The sequence below is a fragment of the Phodopus roborovskii genome, unplaced genomic scaffold (genome assembly GCF_943737965.1).
Source record: "Phodopus roborovskii unplaced genomic scaffold, PHOROB, whole genome shotgun sequence".
Taxonomy (NCBI): Eukaryota; Metazoa; Chordata; class Mammalia; order Rodentia; family Cricetidae; genus Phodopus; species Phodopus roborovskii.
Genome location: NW_026126962.1, coordinates 218,102 through 243,048, shown reverse-complemented (window position 1 = coordinate 243,048; position 24,947 = coordinate 218,102). Strand labels below are relative to the sequence as shown.

Here is a 24,947-nt window from a genome sequence, read left to right as displayed (position 1 = left end):
TGTGCTTTGCATCCTTCTAAACCAAACTGTGCACCCAAAACATGCAGGCTTTGTGGCTGGGTCAGCCAGGTGGAATGGAGACCTGCTGGCTACTGAGTCACTCCATTGAAACAGGTTGGAATGGTGGCAAATGCTGATGTCACTATCAGTGGGAAGGATACCCTTGACTATGTTACCCCTTCAAGTCTATCCATACAGACAGAGCCTAGTGATATCCTGCTTGAGTCTATTTGCTCAGGGCCCTGGAATGGCTCCTGCTGAGCCTCCTTGGAGTGCTATAGGTCCTCTTGGCAGAACTGATCCTTCAGCCAGAAAATCACCGGCCCCACCTTGTCTGAAGCCCCAGTTCCCCTTTCCCTCCTGAATTTCCTCATGAGGGAATGTGCCCAACCTCAGCAAGTGTTCAGAATGTACCCTTCTCACAGAGACCCCCCCACATCAAGTCTGTCCCCTGCCATGCTGCCTGGACTCTTTAATGACTTAGCTCCCATGGAAGCTCACTCTGACAGGCCAGAACAGAAGCACACTGCACTTTACAGAAGGCCCCAAACCACTTCCCCTCTGGGGAAAAGGGAGGTGGCTACTTGTCTGAACACTGGCTATTCTCGGTAAGATGAATGATAAATGTGAGACTGGCTCTCTTTGGTTTTGCTGAAATCCTGGGGTGGGAACAGCTCAAATGTGCCTGTGGAGACCAGACAACAGCTTTGGACATCATCCTTGGAAACACAGTCCATCATTTTAGAGATAGGATCTCTTAGTGTTTTGGAGCACACCAATTAGGCTAGACTGGTTGGCCATTGGACCCTGGAGGTCCTATCTCTGCCTTCTTTTTAACATGAATTCTGGGGCTTGAACTCAGATCCTCATGCTTGGACAGCATGCATTTTATTGACTGAGCCATTTTCCCAGCCCTCAGTGTTAATTTGTGCTTATTTTGGTGTTTTCTTACATTGCCTGATAAGTATAATTTTTTTCATGTGAACTCTGTTTTGGAAATTTTATTCATTTGTACCTGAGCTCCCCCTCCCCCATGCCCTGGGTATTGATTGGCTCCTATACTAAATTCCAGAAGCATCCATTAGGGTTAGGACAAGGAATTTCAGGACAGTAGTGCATGGGCACAGCTGTCCACATCGTTGATCAGAACTAGAAGCCACTGTATCTACATTTGATTCAATACATCCCTGAGTGGCAATGGTGCCACAAGGGCCTCTGGCAGACCCAGCATTACAGAACATTTCGGAGAGAAAATTGCAGGCTCCATGTGCCAATCAAGGGTGGGACCCCTGCTCAGAAGAACATGGAATTTGTTTTTTGTTTGTTTTTGATTGGGGGAAGTATACATGCCATTAGAGCAGGCAGGCAGTTACCCTTGGCCTTTCTTGCCAAAATCTTAGTTTCATTCTCTTAGATCCCCAAAACTGAAGGGTGGAGGTTGCCAGAGGTGTGGGAAACTGGATTGCATCAGTAAAGGCTTCTCAGGCATTTACTTTGGGTGGAACAGTGGAGAACATGGGGCCTCAGGGAGGAGACCAGGATCTTTTGGTGGGGCCGGCTTGGTTTCAGACTTTCCAAGTTCCTGAACAGGTTAATCCTCAAGTGTCTACTTGATTGGTTTCCTCATCTGTGGGACTGAGAAAGCAATGGCCCAAGAATCTCCACATGGCTGTCCTGATGGGAGATTCTGAGGATACCTTCAGGTTTTAGAGAGCATTGCAGTCAGTGATCACTTGCTGATGTCTGCCCTGAGTCAGGCAGGGAATGATGGTGTGACCGCTATGAAGAGTTGGCCCTCCATATCTACAGGTTCTGCATCTTAGAAGTCAAAGGACCAAAACTACCTGGAAAAAAATGGCAAGCACACTAAATATGTATAGACTTTGGCACGTTTATACATTGTTTTGTATATTATAGTAATGCATAGGTAATTTAAAATATGTAGGAAGGGGCTAGGGAAATGGCTTGGTGGAATTGTGAAGATCAGAGTTCAGATCCCCAGAACCCACATATAAAATGGACAGGCATGGTGGTTCCATATAATCCCAGCATTTAGGAGGGGAAGATGGTCAATTCCTGGGGCAAGCTGGCTAGCTAGACTAGCTGAGAGATCTTGCCTCAATAAATACAGTGAAGAACAATCCAGGAAGACACTGATGTCATTTTTGGGCCTGCATGCGTGTGTGTGTGTGTGTGTGTGTGTGTGTGTGTGTGCACTTGCGCGGGAACATGAGTGTAACCTACACTGTTTCCTGTAAGGACTTGAGCATCTTTGGGTTTCAATCTGGACTGGTCCTTCCCTGCTGGATACAAAGGGACAGCTGCATTTGATTCTCCTGGGATGTTGCATCTCAAGGATGCTCTTGTATCTTCAAATCTCAACCCTCTGGTTGTTAAAATCCTACAAAGAATTGGACATATCTGTCTGGCCCTCCAGAAGCCCACATAATGGGTGACGACATAGTCTGTGAACTTTTCTTGGAGGTATCACTGGCTGTTCCGTGTGCCATTTTGACCATAGACTGCCACAGGAGTGAAATCAATGCTCTGAAGTTTGGAGCATAAACTTTAATCATTGTTGGGTATCTATTTATAAAACTCAAAGAGAAACATCAGCTGGATGCAGGTGAGGGTGTCAGCACCCACAGTTTAGAACACCAGCCACACCCTCCTTAGGAAAAAAACTCCAACCTATATTCAAAAGGCACTCTTGGATGCCCCTTTTAAAAGGACAGAATGCACCAAGTCACGAAGCTGTTGGGCAGCCCTTTGCCTCGCCCTCAGCAATGCTGCACATTCCCAGGCCGCTTATCTGGTTCTTTTCTCATGAAACTCACTGTAATGACCAAGGTGTGGTGAGGGCCCCTATGGGTCCCTGGGAGCCAGACTCCTGCGGCTTGCACGTTCCTCAAAGTGGCTCTCTCCACCTCCAATTCTTCATCTTTCACCTTTGACCAGTGTCTATGGACACCCACCTGACCTTGCATGTTTGAGGACTTTGTTTAATGCAGTCTCTGAGAGACTATTCAAAAATGATGAACACGGAAACTTCACTGTGGGGTTCTTTGTAGGGTGTGTCACTATTCTCACTTGCTTGGGGAGATAGTGGCCAGGTCAGGCATCACTGGGGACTGTAGATTCCAATTTGCTGAAATGAGAGTTGTGGCTGGGCTGGACAGCAAGGCAGGTCAGATTAGAGGGGAAAGCCTTTGAAGGCTTTTCTTGTTTACAAAGCAGGCAGAACGTGGGTCAGCCAGCCAGCCAGCCAGGACTCTCCTCATTGCTCACCTCCTTTAACAAAAGCTTTTCAGAACCTCAAAACGCTTCCCCGTTCCATTGTCTACAGTTTTCCCATATGGGAAGCTGAAGTCATTCTAAAATTAGAAGGCTCACATGTTTGACCCAGGTACATGGTTCACCTGTTTCAAATCAGTGCCTCACACAAGGAGCTTGCTGTACAGCAGTTCAGGATAAAGCTGCACACACCTGTGTGCAGTTGCCTAGTGCTTTCGTAGAGGAGCTTCCGGATAAAATGAGTCTTCCTGCCTTCCAGGGTGTGTCCTTGTTGTCATCTACTTCCTCATTTCATCTGCTACAGTGTGTATATGTGTGGTGTACATGCCTGTACAGGTGTGTATGTACTTGTATACTTGTACACATTGAGACTTAGAGACTAATTGACATGTGTTGTCTTCTTCAATTGCTTGTCATTTTAAAAAAACAAAAAGATTCTCTCTTAATTATTTTCGGGTATGTGCCTGCCTGTGTAATGTATAGGAGTTTGCAGAAACCAGAAGAGGTTTCAATCTCTGGAACTGTAGTTACAGGTGATGGTGAAGCTACCAGATGGGTGCTGGAAACTAAACCCTAACTTTAACTCAAGTCCTCTACAAAACTGTAGAAGATCCATCTTATTTTTGAGACAAAGTATCTCACTGAGCCAAGAGCTTACTGATATGTCTAGGCTGGCTGGCCAGAAAACACCAGGGGTATTCCTGTCCCTGCATTTCTGGGATTGAAGGTTTGTGCTTCTGTGCCTGTCCTTTTTTGCCTGGGTGCTGAGGATCAGAACTCAGGTCACCAGGCTTTTGCAGCAAGCACTTTACCCATTGAGCCATCTGCTGAACCCTACCTGTTATTGTTTGCAAAGCAAATTGTGCTATGTCTGTTGCCTTTCAAGGGGAGGCTTCTTTGGGAGAAAACAGAACACAAAACATGAAAATGGATTGCTCCCCAGGCTCACTGGCTAAGAGTACCTTGGTTTCCTATCAGTGGGGGCATGAACCGCATTTCTAAAGTATTCATGGAATCCCTAGAATTATTCAGGATGAGTGCTAGGACTTGGGTGTCAATCCTTGTCTGACACAGGGTCTCTTGCTTTTTTTCTGCTGTGTGCCAGCCTAATTGGCCTGTATGTTTTCAAAGATATAGAAACATGACAGCAGATCACTTTTGACATGCCCATCTTCATCAGGCCTTTTCAAAACTCACAGGAACAGTAGCTCTCCTCTGTGCAGATATTTCATTAATTTACATAATATATAATTAAATTACACAAATACAGTAATGACTACAACTGACTTAAACAGGTTTGAGCACAAACACAATGGCCACTTGGTAAACATATAATCTAACTGGTAAGAACAGAAATAGGCTGTCAACTATGGAAACCACCTACCTGAACTTGTGCTGGCTGAGGGCCTTGATCCAATGGTGCCAAGAGAAGAAGGGAAAGGCTTGGCACAAGATGAGCTAGAAGGGCAGTCATTATCTTTGGAGGAAGCTAGGCAAGTGATAAAATTCAAAGAATTTTAGAATCTAGGCCTGCAGAAGTCTTACTATATTGTTGTTTTTAGTGCTTAACATTTATTTCCCATACATTGTTGAGAACATTCTGTGGATGAGGCATTGTATGCAGCCCTGAAGAGAACTAAGTGTGAACCCTGTCAAAGAAGTGCATTGGATCAGTCAGGTCGGGATGATAATTGGTCTGATCTGGTCTGGTTTTTGGAGATGGGCCATGTATAGCCCAAACCGACCTTGGCCTTTGACTTGATATGTATTTGAGAGTGGTCTTGAACTCTTGATCTTTCTGCCTCTCCCAAGAGCTGGGATTATAGGGATATGCCATCAAAACTGGGACACACCATGATAGACTTCTCTCAAGAAAGCCACATTTGCAAACTATGAAGACTTGGTGTTTTTTGTTTTGCTTTGCTTTGGTTTGGTTTTTTGGTTTTTCCCCATATTGCTTTGGAGCCCGACCTGGAACTAGCCCTGTAGACGAGGCTGGCCTCAAACTCACAGAGATCCACCTGCCTCTGCCTCCCCAGGGCTGGGATTAAAGGCATGCACCACCAATGCCCGACCTAAGACTTGGTGTTCTTTTTTATTTTTTCCCACGGGAAGACCTTCTGCTTATTTGATTAAACAAAAATAAAATAAGCTGCATAGGAACAATTTTAAAGTCCAAAGAGACACCATCTTTGTTTTAAGTAGCTGAAACGTCTCTTTGCTACTTCTCCAGCATTCCCTTCTCCAGCATTCCCTGTGGAGCACAGAGATACATTCAGAAGCCTGTTAGCTCACAGGAGGTTTGGAATGCTTTTCCACTGGCTCTTCACCTGCCCATTGCCCGTCATGCCTGCTGCTGGTGTTCTTAACCTAAGTTAAGTTTTCATCCATTGCATTCAGTTGCACCTTGCTAAACTGCAGCCATCCTGCCAAAAACAGAACCCGTATCCTACAGAAACAGCACCTTCCCTCCATCCAACTGTGCAAAATGTGACTGCTTAGATAAGAGTTGGCCCCAGAGTCCTGTTGGGGAAGTACTGGATGTTCCAGCTGGTCCAAGGAACACATGTAGAGACCTAGAGGTCACACATAGGCTGGGGCATTACTCTGTCTTCCATGAAGAACATCTTAAGGCCAGTCATCCTGTGTCTGAAAAAAAAAAAATATGATTTCCTTGATACCTTGGAGCTGCAGAAGCAACAGAGGAAACCTCCAGGGTAATAAGGGGCTAGAAGGCAGTGAGGCCTGAGGAAGATGGTAGATTTCCTAGTCAGACCTGAAGGAAAGGAGCCTGGTACCCATAGTTCAAAATGACCTGGGAACCATTCTACATTGCATATGTTTATTGAGCAATTTGCTATCTTCCAGGCCCCAATGTCAATTGGACACAGCCTAGAATTGCCTAAAAATAACTTCAATTGAGTAAATTGTCATTATTAGGTTGGTCTGTGGGCATGTCTGTAAGGGCTTGTTTTGATTATTAATTGACATACTGCAGACAGCACCATCCCTAGGCCAGTGGTTCTGGGGTATATAAAAACACTAGCTAAGCATGAGCCACTGAGCAAGCCAGCAAGTAGTGCTCCTCCAAGGCCTCTGTTTCCTCTTCTCATTTGCATTCCCACCTGGACTTTTCCTAAAGATGAACTGTGATCTGGAAGTGTAAAATGAAGTAAGCCCTTTCTTCATGTATTTTCTAGAATGATAGTAGAGTTTGAGACATCTTTTGTTTGCATCATAGGATGGCAACATTGATTGCCAATGGGTGTGTAACCTTTCTGAGATTGACAAATTGTGACAGGTTCTTCCTATGTATCCCAGACTGGCCCTTGAGCAGCTTAGTGTTAGCCCATATAGAAGAACTTTAACATTGTGCACACCCTGAGACCCCACCATGGCCCTTCTAGGGATTTGTGTTATAAAAACAATGACAGGAGTTAGGTTGCTCCCCACTGGGGCAAAAGGTGTCTTTAAGTGTCTGAAAAAGGGGAAACAGTTCCAGAGAAAATGGTCCTTCAAAACTATGCTGATTAGGGGATGGAGACATGATTCTAGCTGACAGCACTGCTTCGGAGAACCTGAGTGCAATTCTAGTACTCATGTGGCAGCTCACAGACCCAGTAACTTCAGTTTCTGGGTCTCCAACCCCCTTCTCTGGCCTCTGAGGGTACTGTATGCGGGTGGTGCACATACTTGCAGGCAAAACACCCGTACACAATACATTTTTGTATTTTAGTTTTTAATTGTGTTATTGAGCCAGGCATGATGGTTCATGCCTGCCATTCCAGCACTTGGGAAGCTGAGGCAGGAGTCTGAATCTAGCCTGGGCTGTATAAGAAAATCCTCCCGTACACACAAAAAAAATCACATTGGTTGTTGTTCAGGCAGTCTCATGTAGCCCAGGCTAACCTCAAACTCACTATGTAGCTGAGGTTTTCCTGCCTCTACCTCCCAAATTCCAGGGTTACAAATATGCTTTTAAAAATTCTGCTAGGGAAGAAATGAAATGTACAATGATAAAGGAAGATACACATGATATTCGTGTAAGAAAAGGTGAAATGAAAAGATATACCTTAGATTTACAAATGTTATGACCAGATGCAAAAATAAAGGGCAAACAAGTTTGCAATAATCGTGTCTAGTAGATTAACTTGTTATTCCCTTTTTCTTGGGTGTCTAGCAGCTTCGGTGATCACTGAGGGCTAGTCAGGCTGTGCAGTTTCTAAGCTCAGCACACACACCTACACCTGTGCCTTGTGCCCTGAAACCTGGCCCCAGATGCTGGTGGCAGCACAGCCTTCCCTGTGGCTTTGCCATCCAGTTGAATGTCTCCTCATCAGTTGTAGCATAACTTTGTGGCCCTGTGGCTCCTGAATCAGTCTTCTTTACAGGAACTGATTGCAGGGTTGTTAGTCATGATGGTTTGGTTTCTAGTGTTTTTGTTTTTGTTTGTTTGTTTGTGTTTGTTTATTTGTTTTGTTTTGCTTTGCTTTACAGCAATCTTGTGCCACAGTAGCAGTGAATGAGCCACACAAACTCCTCTTCTTCCTCCCTTCCTCTTCCCATCCTCATCCTCTTCTTCTTTTGTTTTTCAAGACAGGGTTTCTCTGTGTAACCTTGACTGTCCTGGAACTCGCTCTATAGACCAGGCTAGCCTCAAACTCACAGAGATCCTCCTGCCTCTGCCTCCTGAGTGTTGAGATTGGTGTGTGCCACCACCACCCAGCTGCACTTAGCACTTCTTAAGAATTTGACTTATTATGAGGACAATTTTGTAGAGTTTGTTCTCAATGGTCACCTTGGCATAGGACCCAGGGCATAGGACTGAAATCCTCAGGCTTGCCTGACAAGCTCTTTACCATTTCACATATACCCCCAGGATCCTCAGCATGTTATTATAAAGTGGGCCCTGTGTTAGATGGCTTTGCTTGGTGGTAGGCTAACTAAGACTGTGAGTACATTCAAGCTCAAGTGTTTGGCAGCTTAGTGCATTAAATACATTTTCAACTTCTATTTCCCATGTACCATCCACGGGGGTGGAGGGTGGGGTCACCTTGTTGCACAGGGAGGAATTGTACACTGGAAATGTCTCACTTTTAGCATTCCCAACCCTAGGGACATCTCATCTGTTAAGACAGACTGAGAACAACTGGGAGATGTGGCCCCTGTGCCCCAGCTTCTTCCTTGGTGGAGTTCTTATTAAAAGATGAGGCTTTTGCTCTGTGTGTACACTGGAAGTGTTCCTCCCACATTGTCCCTTGCTACCCACTGCTGGTCTCCATGCTTTGTGTCATTCTGGAAAAGCAGGTCCTGTGAAGTAAGACTGTCTTTATGAGGCTATTGTATGCCTTGCCGTTGAGTGCTGAGACCTGACACTTCAGTGCTGTGACAGTCATCTCACTGAGTAAAAATATAGACCCGGGTTCCCATCAGCACAGGGCCTATAAATCTGTGCTCTTGGGCCTTAGTCACATTTTGCTAGAGCTTGGTGGGAGGAAGAGGCTGAATGGTGCTTGCCCTTAAAAGCAAGATGTTCTCACCTTTGAATGACAGTCCCCATCCCTGTAGCCCTTGCTTCTCTTCAGCTGGGTTCTGGAATAAGGCATGTCTGAATTTGAAGTGAAATAGGGCCCTCACCTCAAAGCCCGCTCTCCCCACTGGCCTATCTGGGATTATGGAAAGTACACAGTGGCTTTGAGGCAGGATGGTGACTGTGTTTCCTGGGGACTCAAGCTGGAGTCATAGCTTCTACACTGTTGAAACCTGCAGTTCATAGATTCATCCTGAACTTGAAAGTCATATCCTACTTCCCAGATGGGTCATGCATCTGACCCTTTTGTGACCAGGTTCCTTTGTCTAAAGTGTTTCTTGAATTCCTCGGCCTAGAAATGGGGTGAGATGAAGCAGAGCAGAGGACTCATATAGCAACCTTGAGGCCCCAAGGCAGAAGGGACATCTTTTATTTTCCCTTTGTCACTCAGTGGCTTATAAGCATAGGCCTTCTCTCATCTCTACTCAAGGGGCTTGAACTATGGCAAGTACCCCTCTGCATCTTGCCCAGTAGATCTAGGAAGATGTTTTGAAATCTCAGAAGAGGAAGGTGTCACATGTCACTCTGAAATCCACCACAAACATATCTTCCCAATACTGTGATAGGCTATGACATGCCTCTATAAAGTCTAGTATCTTCTATTAAAGTCAGGTTCAGCACACTTTGCAACTGACACCCAGTTAAATAAAAGCCAGCAGAGAGAAGACAGACTCCTAAGTCCTTACCACAGGGACCACTGTGGGCAGCTTCTGACTCAACCCTGGGTCAATACTTCCCAGCCAATCTACCAATCTCTCTCTCTCTCTCTCTCTCTCTCTCTCTCTCTCTCTCTCTCTCTCTCTCTCTCCCTCTGTGTGTGTGTGTGTGTGTGTGTGTGTGTGTGTGTGTGTGTGTGTGTCCAGTGTTTCACTCTGTAGCTCAGGCTGGCCTGGAACTCATATGTAGCCTAGCCTGACTGAATTTGTAGCGCTCTTCCTGCCTTAGCCAAAAATCTAATTTTAAATATCAAAGGCACAAGCCCTGCAAATAGAAGCTGAACCTTTATTAATTACATATTATTGAATCAATACACATAATGGCCAAAGCTTCTGTGAGAGTTCAACAACATTTCACAATGAGCTTGTGTTTATTCGTCATGTTAAAGTCATATAGTTCCAAGGTGAACTAACAGTTCATATTTGCTATGTGCTGGGTGCTGGTCTATTTAGCATCATTTAATATCTGCAACTCAAAGAAGAAGGTAATTTTAGCAACTGCATCTTACACTTGACAAAACTGAGGCACAGGGAAGTTATCAAATTTGCCCAAGGTCACTAGAAAGAGGGGAATGTGGGATTCAAACCCAGATGGTAATGGAATGCAGGATTCTAAATACCTTACCTCTATGATTTTAACCTCTGTTGGCACACACATTTACACACACAGCAAATGCATATAAAATATAATAAAAATTAAAATTAGATATTCATCTTAACATAAAATGTGTGTGATCTCATATGCATGTATGTGTATGGATAGCATGTGCATATAGTAATACCATGTAAGCACATGTGTCTAGCAGCAATATTTTGCCTTCTTTCTTGACACAAAGCTATATAATCTTCCTTTGTCTGTCTGTCCTGCTGTTCAGCCAAGGCTAGCTCAGGTCCTGTGATGGATTTTGTTCTTAGCTGTCAAGATTCCTAAGTGTTTGCAGGGTCTGGTCACAGATGCTTCCTGACAGAACCTCCTTGCAGATCCTGATGAGACACTGTGTCAGGGGACCTGTGAAACATGGGTGACCCCGTAGATTACAAAGCTGGTTGTCAGGGATAAAAAGAAGTATTCTCCTGGTTCAGCTTTAATGTGTGTAGTGTCCCTCTCTGCTGGGCACCTCAGGTGGCCACAATGCAGCAAGTTTCTGGTTTAGCCAGAGAGAATCTATCCTTCTAATTATCTCCCACAGACTTGTTGAAAGATGTCTAAGCAGAGAAATCATTCCCATTTGATATCACTGTTCTTAGACTATGGAGCCTGGAGGCCTGTGTAGTAAATTACTTTTTAAAAACTTACATAGGATAGCTTTATGAGTGTCCATCTCCAGAACCTCTATGTCTTCCTTTGTCAGTCTATCCTGTCATTCATCCTAAACCAGCTCAGGTCCTGTGGTGGTCTCTCCCTGTAAGGGTGTTACATGGGTCTGGTCTCTCCTGTAGGGGTGTTGCAGGAGTCTGGTCTCTTCCTGTAAGTGTGTTGCAGGGGTCTGGTCACAGGTGCTTCCTGGTGGGACCTCCTGATGAGACACTCATATCAGGACACTTGTGAAACATGGGTAAACCTTGACAATTACTGCATTTTAAGATATTGTAGTTTTTGTATGTGTGACTGTGTTACTGGGGATCAGATCTAGGGCCTTAGGCATGCCAGACAAGCACTCTACTACTGAGCTATTGAACTACAACCCCCACCCTGTGCCACACTCTCCTCCTTTTTCAAAGACTGGCATTATTTAGAATCTGGTTCAGACAAGGCATGGGGACACAGGCCTTTAATCCCAGTACTCAAGAGGCAGAAGCAGTCCTGAGGGTCTGAGGCTAGCCTGATCTACACAGCAAGCTCTAATCCAGAGTAATCCTGTCTCAAAGAAAAGAAAAAGAACCGGGCTCAGTCAACACTTTCTTTTAAGTAAGAGAGTCCCCCTGGCCCCCCACCCTCCCACCCACCCCTACCCCCAACCAAGACCACCACTACCCAGGCCATATGTGTGAACCTTTGTAAAAAGAAGACATCTCTCCATCTCTAAAAGCTTCCAGACAGCATGTGGAGAAACACACTTTCCTCACTGAGGAGCACTTAATACATGGCTAGTCAAAGCTGACATGAACTGTCATAAACAACAGATCATGGATTTTATAGATTAGTATGTTATGAATTATTCTTATGAATAAATGTGCAAATTAGCCATCTTTATTTTGATTACTGTGGGTCAGATCCATTCCACCATTGAGATTCTAATTCGTAGGTCTATGGTGGATTCCCCACCATGAGTGTGGTGTTCTTAACCCTTCTAAGGGGCTCTAGAATGTAGCCACAGTGAGAAGTGTAGGGCAAAACGAAGACCTTGGAGCCCTGATGCAGATGCAGACCAAATCTTAGTTGTGTAACTTCAGTGACCATGAGGACCCAATGAAAGTGAAGAGATATGCTCCCTGTGGCTCCAAGCAAACACCAGCCATCACACTCTGGCAGGTGTGAACACAGGCCCAGATAGTACCCCTGGATGCTCCTCTACATGGAGAAGATGTCTGTCCCCACCTCAAAACCAGAGAGGGACAGAGGACATCCTCCACCCCATTACATAGGCCTCAGTCAGTAGCACTATCCTCCCCTCCATTTATCTTGGTAATGAACTAGCTAGAAATCAGGGACCCTCTTTCCTTGCCTCAATCCCCTTCTTTGTAGACTGTCTCCAAACCATGAACCTGGAGCTATCCTCTTCCCTGGGTCCTATTCACCCTGACTCATGTATCACACATACCTGTTTCCCCACAGCCCACACACTAGCTGGTGCCCCTGGCCCTGGGGAGCCCCATACCAGTTTTCTGGTGGTTCCATCTGCACAGGGAATAGAACACTATAGAGTGTTTTGGTTTGCTATCTGCTGCTATGATAAACACCATGACCAAAAGCAACTTGGGGGGGTGTCTTGGTTACTGTTCTACTGATGTAACAAGACACCACAACCAAGGCAACTCATACAAATAACTTTTAATTAGGAGCTTGCTTACAGTTTTAGAGAGTCCATAATCCCCATAGTGGGAAACACACCTTCATGGTACTGAAGGAGTAGCTGAAAGCATTGCATCCTGATCTATGTAGCAGGCAAAGACTGAGATGGACACTCCTCCAACAAGGCCACACCTCCTAATCCTCCCCAACTAGGGACTAAGCATTCAAATACATGAGCCTGTGGGGGTTGCTTCCAAGGAAACACCACCAGGAAGACAGGGTTTATTTGACTTCCAAGTCTCCATCATTGAGGAAAGTCAGGGCAGGAACTAAAGCAGGAACAGAGGCAGGAACCATGGAGGAAGATGCCTAGTGGCTGGTTCCCCATGGCTTACTCAGCCTACTTTTTTGTACAACCCAGAACCTACCCAGGGATGTCACTACTACCTACAGTAAGCCAGTCATCCAGATGTCACTCATCAATCAGGGAATTGCCTCACAGACATGGCCCTGGGCCAGTTTGATAGAAGCAATTCCTGTAGAGGTTCTTTCTTCCTAAGTGACCCTAGTTTGTACCAAGTTTACAAAGACTAACACGTGGTGTCAAAACCTTATGCCTACTGCATTGACCCTAGCAGTAGACTCCACCCTGCCATCTCATCCAGCCTAGTGTGTGGTAGGGAAGGCCAGTTCCTAGAAGCAGTGACCAACTATATCCTCACACCTCTGTAACATTCTGCTTCCTGTGTAGATCTATCTAACCCACCCATACAAGTTCCAGGAATGCTACTGTCCTGTAAGCTGGAAAGTGCTCCTAAAGTCAGTCTTGATTATTTAAAAAACAAAAACACAAAACACCTGCACTAATACTAAAACAAGCTGGTTTTAATTCTTTTTCTTCTTGTGACTAGTAATTTTCCTCACTTCAAATAAGAACAACAGCATTTATGAAGGACTTTGTGCACTTGCTATGGGCTGGCCTTGAAAGTTGCTCAACCTGGACAGCTAGCACATGCAGCCTTCCTGGGGGTTGTCAGTGGCCACACTGGCAACTCAAACAGCAGATGAATCCACAGACTTCCTGAAAGCTGGTGACTGTCATCTTGCCCTCTTAACTGAACCTCCTCTGCACGGTTGGTCAGGGGTGGAGTGGGACACACCCAAGGGGATTAGTCTCTGGAAGACAGGCGGCAGTGGGGCAGTATTTCCTGGGTACTGTGTACTAAGTGACAGTGGCAATATTTCTGGACACCATGCCTCCTGACTGACAGGTATCTTATGGGGCAGTGTCCTACATGACAAGTGTCTTAAGGCTTTCTGGTGCTTTGCAGGAAGGTTTGGGTCAGATCCGTGTGGCTCACTTATTGCAAACAGGACCAGTGGCCGTGTGTGTAATCACATACACAAGCACACACAGCCTGCCAACTACAAAACAACTGCTTTGGGAGTACACACTCAGAGAATAACCTAAGCTCCTTCTGCGTGGAGATTTGCCCTCAGGCCTCCCAGCATGCACCAGTCTGTGGTAGATTCAGGTCTGAGCCTATGGCTTGCCTTTTTCTATCTTGATAGGCACATGGGAGGGAGTATTTTGGTTGGCTTTCTTTGAAGAGCAGTTAAAGGGGCTCCTATAACACACAGATTTTTATTTGCAGCCTTTGAGATGGGTCATTTCTCTGTGTTTCCTGCAGAAGTAACAAGGAAGGCTCCAGTTGAGTGTATTTTAGAGAGAGCTGTAGAGGTTAACTGGAACAGGAGGGTTGCAGTGATTGCTGTTGGAGAAGAAATGTGCTCATGCCCACTCATTGGGTCTGCAGGCTATACACTGACAAGGGCAGCTATGAGCACCACCTAATTAAAATTGCAAACTTACTTGAAACATTATGGTAAAATTTTTGCAATTTTGAGTTTTTTGTAATTTAGCTGAACATGAATTTTGTAGATAACTAATGGTTTTACAGAACCAAAAGGTCAGACACATTGTAAAACTTTTAAGTCTGTTTTTGTAAAACAATAAAAATATGCTAACAGTGATCAGAAGGCATAGGTAAGTGCTAGACAGCAGTGATGAGGGTCTGTCACAGCACCTCAGTGTGTGACAGGGAGCTCTGAGAACTGCCAAGACCAGGGTGAGAGCCAGCCTGCTCTTTGCTCACTTTACCCTGGCAGGAAAGGAGCTAAATTACTATTTTCACAAATTAAATAATCACACATTATGAAAACACCCATAACCTCAAAATATCTGTTAAAGACAAGGAGAGCAGAGGAGATGGCTCAGTGGGTAATGTGTAATCACACAGACCTGTGTAGTGAGATAGTCCTTCTGTGACACCTGAGTTCATATCTCCAGAGTGCCTGCTAAAAAAAATAAAAATAATAATGTGTGTGTGTGTGTGTGTGTGTGTGTGTGTGTGTGTGTGTGTGTGTGTGTGTGTGTTACAGAGCACATGTGGAGGCCAGAGGACAACCTTGTTAGGGAACAGGTTTTCTTTTTACTTGATGCTGTATATTCCAGGCTAGCTGATCCACAAGCCTTGGGGATTCTCTTGGCTCTGCCTCCCATCTTGCTGGAGAAGCTTGGGGATTATAGATGCTCTTGAGCTACTGTGTCTGACTTCACCTGGACTGTGCTCTGAGAGGGTACTTCCAAGCCAGTTACTCTGTAGTTGACAGTGGCAGGGGGGGATGCTGTATAGCTCATGTGAGCTCTCTCAGTGCATACCCTACCATCTCAGAGTCACTGTGGTATGACCAGCTCTTTCCCAGAAAACATGAAACACCACTTTATCCCATGTCAACTTGTGTGCAACTAGGACTGTTCTGGGGCTTTCCATGCTGACTTAGTGATGTACCTTTCCTTGTCCCAGTGTTAAAATGCTTTAACTATTTCAGTTTCATTTTATCTATTGAACATTTGATGGTACAAATCTCTCTTTGTTTAAAGGAACATTGTGTCTTTAAATAAATTATATTTTATTTTTAAAGGAGACTTTGGTATCATTTAGTCAAGTTCTCCTTTATCTTGAAAGTAACTTGGGTCTTCCCTTGCTGGTGAATGTGCTAAGGAGAACAATTTTATAGCATTGTGCTTCCTCAGCAAGGCAGAAATTCTGCCAAATAAATTACCTTAAAAGGAAAGATCCATGGAATTCCACAAATACATCCTAAGGACACCTTTTAAAGATTCTTCTCAAGTGTTCTACAGAATCTATATTTCAAATCTTTGAAGGCTATCTTTCCCAGGATGTTTTGGGAACGTTTTTACCCTCTTAAATTTTTCTGTATACAACACAACATGGTGAATTAACATCTTTAAAGATGATCATTTTTATTTTTAAGTGTGCATGTGTATGTGTGTATGTGAGTGTGTGAGTGTGTGTGTGTGTGTGTGTGTGTGTGTGTTGCATGGGTGAATGCAGGTATTCATAGAGGCCAGAAAAGGGTATCTGATCCCCTGGAGCTGGGGTCACAGATGGTTATAAGTCCCCATGTGGCAGCTGGGAACCAAACTTGCGTTCTCTGCAAGAGCAGCAAACACTCTCAACTGTTGAGCAATCTCTCCAGCTCAGCAGTTTCAGGAATTACAAGCTCAAAGTTGTACAGCAGATCATGGTCTTTTCATGTTACACAACACAACTTCATGCCACGGGTAGAAATTCAACCTCCCCTAATCCTCCATGTTTTAATTGGTTACTATGGTTTTGAAGCAACTACTGACCTTCATCCTGACATTGTGTATTCTTCAAGACCCAGTCACACATAACTCTCTGACATGGGACAAAGAGGTGTTTCACATCTCTAGATAGAGAGCAATTCCTGGCACAGGATGGTAAATATCTAAGATAAACAGGTTTAGATTTGGAATATGAGTGACATTTTAAAATAAATATTGGCAGATTGAAATATTTCAAAGATAGAAGCATAAAATTTCTCTAAGAAAATGTAAATGAGAGGCTGGGGATGTAGCACAGGTGACAGAGGGCTTACCTAACATGCACAAAGCCCTGGGTGTGATTCTCAGCACTGTATAAAGCAATAGTAGCAGTGCATACCTGTGATCCCAGCACTTGGGAGGTGGAAGCAATAGGATCAGAAATTTAAGGTCATCCTGTGTCAGATGGGTCATGTGAATACCTGTTGCAAAAATATTTTGTTATATTTCTTTCACTATATTATGTCTATTTGTTATATATTATATACATTATGTAATAGAGATTGGGAAGTAGGTCATTTGCCTGGCATTTTTGAGGCCCTGGGTTTAACTCCCAGGACTGGGGGGGAAACAAGAATGTTTATATGACCAAAAATAAAAAATGACTAGAACATTGAAGAACAAACAATATAGGGAAATATATACAAAAGTTAGTTTTATGAACACCATCAAAGACACCAATGCAGAAAAAAACATAGTCAATATCTGTCAGTACTTGAATCCTAAAAGGAATTTATACCTTTAGTATATGAAATATTCACTCAACGCAATAGGAAAATCTGTCAGATTATCTGAATGGGCACAATATAAAAGAACAACTTCTCAGGACAAGAAAGGCCAAGAAATACAAAACAGATGTCCAGGCTTGAAGCCTCCAAAGAGATACAAATCAATGTGAGGTAGGGTTGATGCACACAGTAGATAGAGTTGGAAACAGGAATTGTTGGTGTGTAAGATCTGACAACTTATGATAGCAGGTTGGCTGACCCTCATCACATGGTTAGAAGGGAAACTCTTCTCATCCACTGATTCACTTGTAAGAATTTACCCTAAGGAAATAAGCATTGGGTGGATTTATGTTGAAAACTAGCTGGGCGGGGGTTGACAAGATGGCTCATCAGGTATAAGTGGTTGCTGCCAAGGCTACCATCCTGAATTCAAACCCCAAGGATGATGTGACAGAAGGAGAGAACAGACTCCTGCAAATTGTCCACTACTCTCCACACGTGTGCCCCCATCACACATATGCACCCTGCACACCCAAAAACAATAATAATGATAATAATATTTTTAAAAAACCTCAAAGTTCTGAGGCAATAACTGCTGCTGGGGAAGGATTGGGGTCTCCATGAGATACAAGAGTGGACAGGAATGGGAGCCTGTGTACTGGAGACCCTGATGGAGGCTGAGAGCAGCTATGGGTAAACAGCACTAAGGTCTTTGGGGATTTATAGTTTGGAGACTTTCCGCAGTCTTGGTGCGAATTTCTCAGGTTCTTACCTTTCAAGTTCCTTTGAGTTTGGAGTCAGATTTCTGGTGTCTGGTTTTCCCATTGCAGTTTAGGCTTACGTGGTTCCAGCAGAGTCACATGTTTGAATTTCTGGGTTCTGTTGGGGGTAGACTGGAATCACCACACACAAGAACTGAGTCTTCAGCCACTTCTTGCTGCTTTGCCTTTAAAAGGCTGTCTTGGGGCTGGAAAGAGGGCTCAGCAAAAAAGCACTGGCCACTCTTGCAGAGGATTGCAGTTCAGTTCCAAGCACCCACATAGCAGTTCAACCAACTATAACTCCAGTTTCAGGGGATATAAGGCCCTCTTTTAACCTCCACAGGCTTGGTGCCCAGAAATATATGCAGGCAAAACACTCATACACATAAAATAAAAATAAATAAGTATGTTTTTAAAAGAAGGGCTTTCACTGAGCACCAAAGATGTCTACCCCCAGTCCCCAAAAAAACTGTGACTATGCTACTAACTCTGTGGCCAAAGGCGCTTTGCAGATAGTCTGAGGGTCTTGGAAGTGGGATTATCTCTGGCAGATGGACAGATTATAGTTTCAAGAACCCTTAAAATAGGGAAACAAGGGCAGAAAGCTCAGTAGGAGGTGTGGCAACATGAACAGAATTGCATCTCAGGCTGAAGAACCCAGGCAACTTCTGAAAGCTATTGAGAGATCTGACTGATAAGGTTGGTCATGCCTTCGTGATTCTAGCCTAACATTCATATCAATTTGTGGCTTCCAGGATTGTAAAATAGTACATGTGTGTGGTTTTTAAGTCACTTAATTTGTACATTGTGTCATAGTGGCAACAATAAATATGACATTTGGAAATGGAGAGCACAAACTGAATTTGAATTCCAGCCTTCTGTGCATTTTAAGTGATCCTAGTAAGAGGTTCAAGGACATAGAGCATCACAGATGGATGGAGTTCCCCTCTCTGGTCTCTTCATCTCTCAGGCTCCCTCCTTGCTCTGGAGTTCTGTTTACCCTATTAGGTGCCTGGCTGTTATGACACTGATGAATGTGGGTGGAGCTGTGAAGGAAATTTTAGCTTATTTGTCTTGGAGGCATTTTCCTTTTTGGGGTGTGTGCTAAGATGAGTGGCATGTTTCTGCTGTGGAGGATCCTGGAACTCCTCTTCAGGCAAAGAGGGTGGATATAGAGGCATTAGAACCCAGATAGATAGAGGCCATGATGCACCTGACCCTGTGTGGGTGCTTCAGGTCACCCACAGTGGTCCTAGATCTTTCTAGAAATATTTCCTAGAAGAGCCTTCCTACTCAAATTCATACCCCAAGGCACTGCAGATTTATATGAAAAATTTTGAGATTTGGGGCTGGAGAGGCAACTTGAGGGTTAAATGAGAATGTTGCTCTTAAAAGTCCTGAACTCCATTCCCAGTACCCATGTGGGGTGGCTCACAACTGCCTATAACTCTGGCTCTGGGGTATTTGATGCCTATAACTCTGGCTCCTCCAAACCAGCACCCCCATGCACATACCTACATGGAGCCACAGACACATACACCTAATTAAAAATAATAAAAATAAAACTATTTTTAAAAAGAGGTTTGAAACTCTAGCATCACCACAGGGCCATAGGGGCAGACATTCCAGGTCTCTAAAAGTGGCTTGCCCAAAAGAGAAGGTGGTTCTGCTCCATGGAAACAGGAAAGGAGAGCTCCCATTCAGTGCTAGGTAACTGTATAGAGATATTGGGTGTTTCTACAATAATATTTTACTTTCAAAAAATAAAAAAAGTATTTGTATATTTATGCCTTTCCTGGATACATGAAAGTACAGCCATCATTAGTACCCATTACAATTGGAGCTTGAATGTTAAACATAAATATATATGCACTGTTCTCAAATTTGTGTTTGCCGGAATCAGAACGCTACCTAACAACAGACCCAATCAATCTTAGAGCCACTGCAAACAACTGACTGAAGGTTTTCAGCAATCACACAAAAGCCAAGTGTTCTAATGAGGGAGTGACGTGAAAGACACCTTTGTCTTTTGAGCATATTTGTAGCACAAATGGTAATTGAGAAGCATGAGGGGAACGCAGAGACAGCTTGTTAGCCCAGCATGTGGAAAGGGTGTGAAATTAGGTAGGGATGTGAAAACCCCCCATTTTCTATGAATGTGGTTCATAATCTAACAGAACAGCAAGAGAAATGAAGTCTGCAGCAGCTGCATAAAGAAACAGGGGAAAGCCAGGCCTTGAGCACACAAGGACCAGGGCTCTGACCAGCCCCCATGCCAACCAGCAAAGTGACCTTAGACAAATCACCTGACCTCTCCATTTCCTTGTCTGTGAAATGGGAAGGTAATACCTGCTTGTCTAGTGATGGTCAGAAGTAGGGCAGAGACTGACGTAAGCAGCTACCTTATCTCCTCCACGCCTGACCTCAGAAGACATGCCGTCCAGCTGCAAAGATGCCAGGGCCATTCTTAACTGACCATGCTCCAACACAGAGCCCATTCATCCTATCCATCCTCTCTCCCTGGGCCCCACCTGGACCAGGTGTGCAGAAGGAAATCTCCCATTCAAGTACCTGTTAATGTGCCCTAGGATCAATGTGACACCAGCTCACCCTTTGTTCCTCTCTTCCCCAAATCCTTGTTAGGTCTCTAGTCTTGTTTCATTCCCTCTCACTCCCAATCTCTTTGTTTTTCTCTCTCTGGAATCTCCATCAAAAGGAGACCTCCCCCAGTCTAAGGTTTGCTTTTATACATTTCTCTCCTGCAGCATTGAACAGACTTGGGATGGGTGCAGGGGCAGGGGACAGTGTGGATAGTCTTGAAAGTCTCATCTACAAGACCCGTAGATACATAGACTCCTTACTTGGGTCCTTCTCAACACCATGTGGGGCGGTGTCCTGAGGCTTCCTAAGGGATGAAGGTAGAGATGGACAGGGCTTCGAACTCCCAAACAGCTGCTTGTGGACAGGGCCCTTCACAGCAGAATGAGCCCTTCCAAAATGGAGGCAGAGCCAACAGAGAAGGGGCCCAACTAGTGGACAGAGTGAGGTCTTGTCTCAACATACACTCATCTCTTTTGAATTTTTAAGAAAATAAAGGAAATGAACATTTTTTATTTTTTGAAATTAAAATATAATTACATAATTTTCCTACTTCTTATTTTGTCCCTCCAACTCTTCCCAAGAACTTCCTTTTGTTCTTTCTCAAACTCACAGCATGTGTGTGTGTGTGCGTGCGCTTGTGTGTGTGTGTGCGTGTGTGTGTGCATGTGTGTGTGTGTGTGTGTATTCCTAAATGTATGTATATGTATATTCCTAAATATACAAGTACAACAACCTGCTTGGTACATATAATGTTACCTGTATGTATAGATTTCAGCCCTGACCATTTAGTATTGGATAACCAGTTTGGGGCCCTTCCCTGGGAAAGACTTATTTTTCCCACTCTCAGCTTTCCTTAGTTGCCTGTAGTTCTTTGTTTAGGGTTAGGGTGCCATGAGATTTTCCTCTTCTGTGTTAGCATGTCTGTTGGTACTGTCCTTTATAGGTCATTTGTATAAAGTCAAGTTGATGAGACTTTATGTGTGTAGCTTCTCTGACATTTCTAGGAGACAAAAATCAGCAAACTTCCTGTTCTTTCAGGTTCTACAATCTTTCTACTCCTCTCTTCCACTATGAACACTTCTTTAAACTTAATTTTCCAAACTCAGACCTGGTAGCCCACATTTGTAATCCAGATGCTGAAGAGGCAAAGTCTGGTAGGTCCCTGGGGCTCTCTGTCCAGTCAGCCTGACCTACTTAGAGAATACCAGACCACTGGCAGGCCCTTTCTCTCTTCTTCCACAGAAAAGTGAATGGCACCTGAAGGACCACACTGGAGTTGTCTTTTGGTCTTTTTGGCCTCCACACACTCCTGAATACACACACACACACACACACACACACACACACACACACACACGAGGGGGGGGGGGAGGATGGAAGGGGAAAGAGAAGAGAGAATGTTTCCCACAAACAACCCAAAGGGACCTGGTGGGCACTGGTGGTGCCATCCTGAACAGAGTGGCTGCTTTTGCATAAATACAGTTGTGGTGACTTTTGAGTTGTGCCCCTCTGGGAAGTGTGGCTGGGTTGTTGAAGCCATGCACTTGCTATGTGGGCTTTCATTACTTTCTTCATCCTATTTCCCACCAACTTACTAAGTTGTGGTGGAGCTCTGGGATCTCTCAGGGCTTTCTTTGGGGGTAAGAGGTGCAATAGGGCATGATCTCCTGCAGCCTCCTGACATGGACCATGGGATACTAATGATTATAAAACTCAGTACCATTGGGGTCCCTTGTACTTCCCCCGGAATTTATGAATGGCTTGAATTAAAAGGCAAAGTGCTAACTCATCTACGTACATGTACTTTTTTGGAAAACCCCTGAAGCAGATAAAGCCGAGGCTTGGGGAGCCAAAGAAGCGTGTCTCAGCTTGGGGGCTGACAACCTGCCTGGGTGTTCTTCCACAGCTCGATGATGAGTTGAAGGTAGAGAGGGTAATTGATTCACATTCCCTTGATTATTTACTCTACACGATGCTGAAAGGCATTTGTGTTTTTTGGAAGTTCTGCCCCTTGGCACAGAAATAAAACCTCCTTTCTAAGCCTAAAAGATTGGTGTCCAACTACAGTAAAGGAGGTTGTGCATCAAAGGAAAGTCTGTGTACTGTGCTAGACCTTCCACTTTGCCCAGGGAGCCCTAGCACATCGCACGTTATCAAACTAAAATCCACTACAGAAAAAAAAAAAAAAAAAAACCAAGCCAAGAACACTCCTACAACAAAACAGTCCAGTTCACCATGTCTGAAAATTGTTGCATGAAAAAAATGTTTTTCAAAATCTATTCACAAGTAAAGGATGCTGTGGATGGGAAGTGATGTTGTCTGTGAACTACACAGGTTTCCATGATTTTATTTTTCTCTTCCTAAGTTTACTGACACCACATGATAAAGTCATACCAGATGAGCTGTTTCTTATACATTCAGTTGGTTCTCAATGAGGTTTGTTGTAATGGTTCACACGATTTTCTGTGGTTACATTTAGAGTCTGAAAAGGAAGGTCTCCTTTTAGTTTTTCTTGTTGTCGTCTGTTTGCTTGATTGCTTTAATCTATTTATAAGTATCCTAAACCAGTGGCTCCCAAACTTTTCTACATAGTAGACACCCCAAGAAACAAACTATTGTCCTAGTTATACCTCAGAACAATTAGGTCATTATCCTGGCAGGGTACTTTTCCAAGGTGATTTCTCCAACATGCACATAGCCAAGATTGAGTATGCCTGGGCATTGCATCCCTGACTGAGGAACCCATGGTGCTGTCTCTGGGGCGGTTAGCCTGGGCCAAGGAGAAAACCAGACACTTGCTGACAAGCATCTAAGGTCTCTGTACATGAGAGCACATAGTCAGAGATGAGGATTACACAGCCATAACAATATGCTTCTCGGGCTCTTCTTTGTCCCTTGGCTGTTGTGCCCTGCTCTGATAAATAGCAAAGCCACCAGGATTTGCATCTTCCTTTTCTTTTCCTTTGAGATGTTTGGAAACCTCAAAAGGAAAGCCAGTTTCCTCTGACATTACCTTGTGGTTTTCTTGTCCCTGACAAGGCCTGTGTCCTCCAAGGTAGAAGCTGGGGCCTTCTGGCCTGCAGTGGGTGCTATGCCTGGTGGCTGCCAGGTTGTGGGAACTTTCCCAGAAGGTTCAGGGAACCGAAGTCCCGTGCTTCTCGTGGAGGAGGGATTTTAGTAAACACTGCGTGGGATGAGGAATGAAATAGACAGAGAATGAGGTTAAGGAATGGGTGTGTGAAATGCCAGGCTGAGTGAGGCCAAGGTGGCTAGGAGCAGCATTCCAACACCCACCTCCCTCTAGCAGCTGGTGGGAGCAGACACTCACCTGCCCGGCATCTCTGTCCTAGGCTGTGAAGCCAGGTCCCATTTCCCTAGGTCAGGCAGGCAGCACCCACCTCCTGGCATGGCTCTGTTCATGGCCCATTCAGGCTGTCCTCTGGGCCTAGAAGGAAGGGACAACTGCCACCTATGTCCCTCATACTTCTTACAGAGGGTCGGTGCCCTGATCTGTCTTCTTGGGTGAGGACTTCTCTCTGTGCTTCTCTGGCCCTCTCAGCTCCTAGAGAGAGAAATCAAGACCAAGGTCCCAGAGTTAACAAGCCAAGGAAACCTCAGGACTGGTCTGGGCTTTCTGTATTAGGCCTTACTGATCTGAATGGGTGGAAGCTGTTGAAATGCAGCCAAAGATGTTGCTGAAAGAAACAGACCAGGAACCCATGTAGAGGAGCACACCTGTAACCCCGGTACTCTTCGAGGCTGAGGTGAAAACACTGTACAAGTTTGAGGTCACCCTGGAGTTACAAAATGAAGTTAAGGCCAAATTGGGACTACAGTGAGTTCAAAGCCAGCCTTCTATATAGAGACACTGATTCAACAAAGGGAGGGAGGCAGGAAGGGAAGAAGAAAAGGAGGGAGGGAGAGAGGGAGGGAGGGAGGGAGGGAGGGAGGGAGGGAGGGAGGGAGGGACTATGAAAATTTATACCAACTCAACCTTCCCATGCATCCACTCTCTGGTCAAAAGTCATCTGGTGTTTGTGTTGTTCAGTCACAAGGGCTCTCTTTTTTCCTCCCCATCCCACTTCTTAGCCCTGCACACTCCTTCTATAGAGACCAAAGACACATTCACACTCCCCACCTGTCTCTGAAGTATCTACCATTGTAAAACCTAGACATTCATTAATATGTGCATGCTAGTGGGGCTTTGCCTTCCCCTCAAAGGGCTCTCCTGCCCAACATCTTTTTTTTGTTTGGTTCTGAGACAGGATCTACCCTGGTTGGCTGTTGTTGTTTGTCAACTTGACATAAACTAGAGTCATCTGAAAAAAGAGGACCTCGGTTAAGGAATTGCCTCCATCAGATTGGCCTGTAGGCAACTCTGTGGAGCATTTGCTTGATTAATGATTGATGTGGGAAGGCCCTGCCAATTATGGTGATGGCACCCCTGGATTGTATAGGAAATCAGGCTGGAAAATCCATGGTCAGCAAACCAGCAAACCAGCATTTCTCCATGGTCTCTGCTTTAGCTCCTGCTTGGAGGTCTTGCCTTGGCTTCTTCCAGTGAATTGAAGCATGGGATATATATATATATA

The 24,947-nt window shown here is 44.6% G+C and overlaps 1 protein-coding gene across 1 annotated transcript in view; it reads left to right on the top strand.

Annotated features, from left to right (window-relative positions):
* The window catches only part of Tgfa (transforming growth factor alpha), an 88,386-nt gene that overhangs the window by 39,417 nt on the left and 24,022 nt on the right, over positions 1-24,947 (top strand).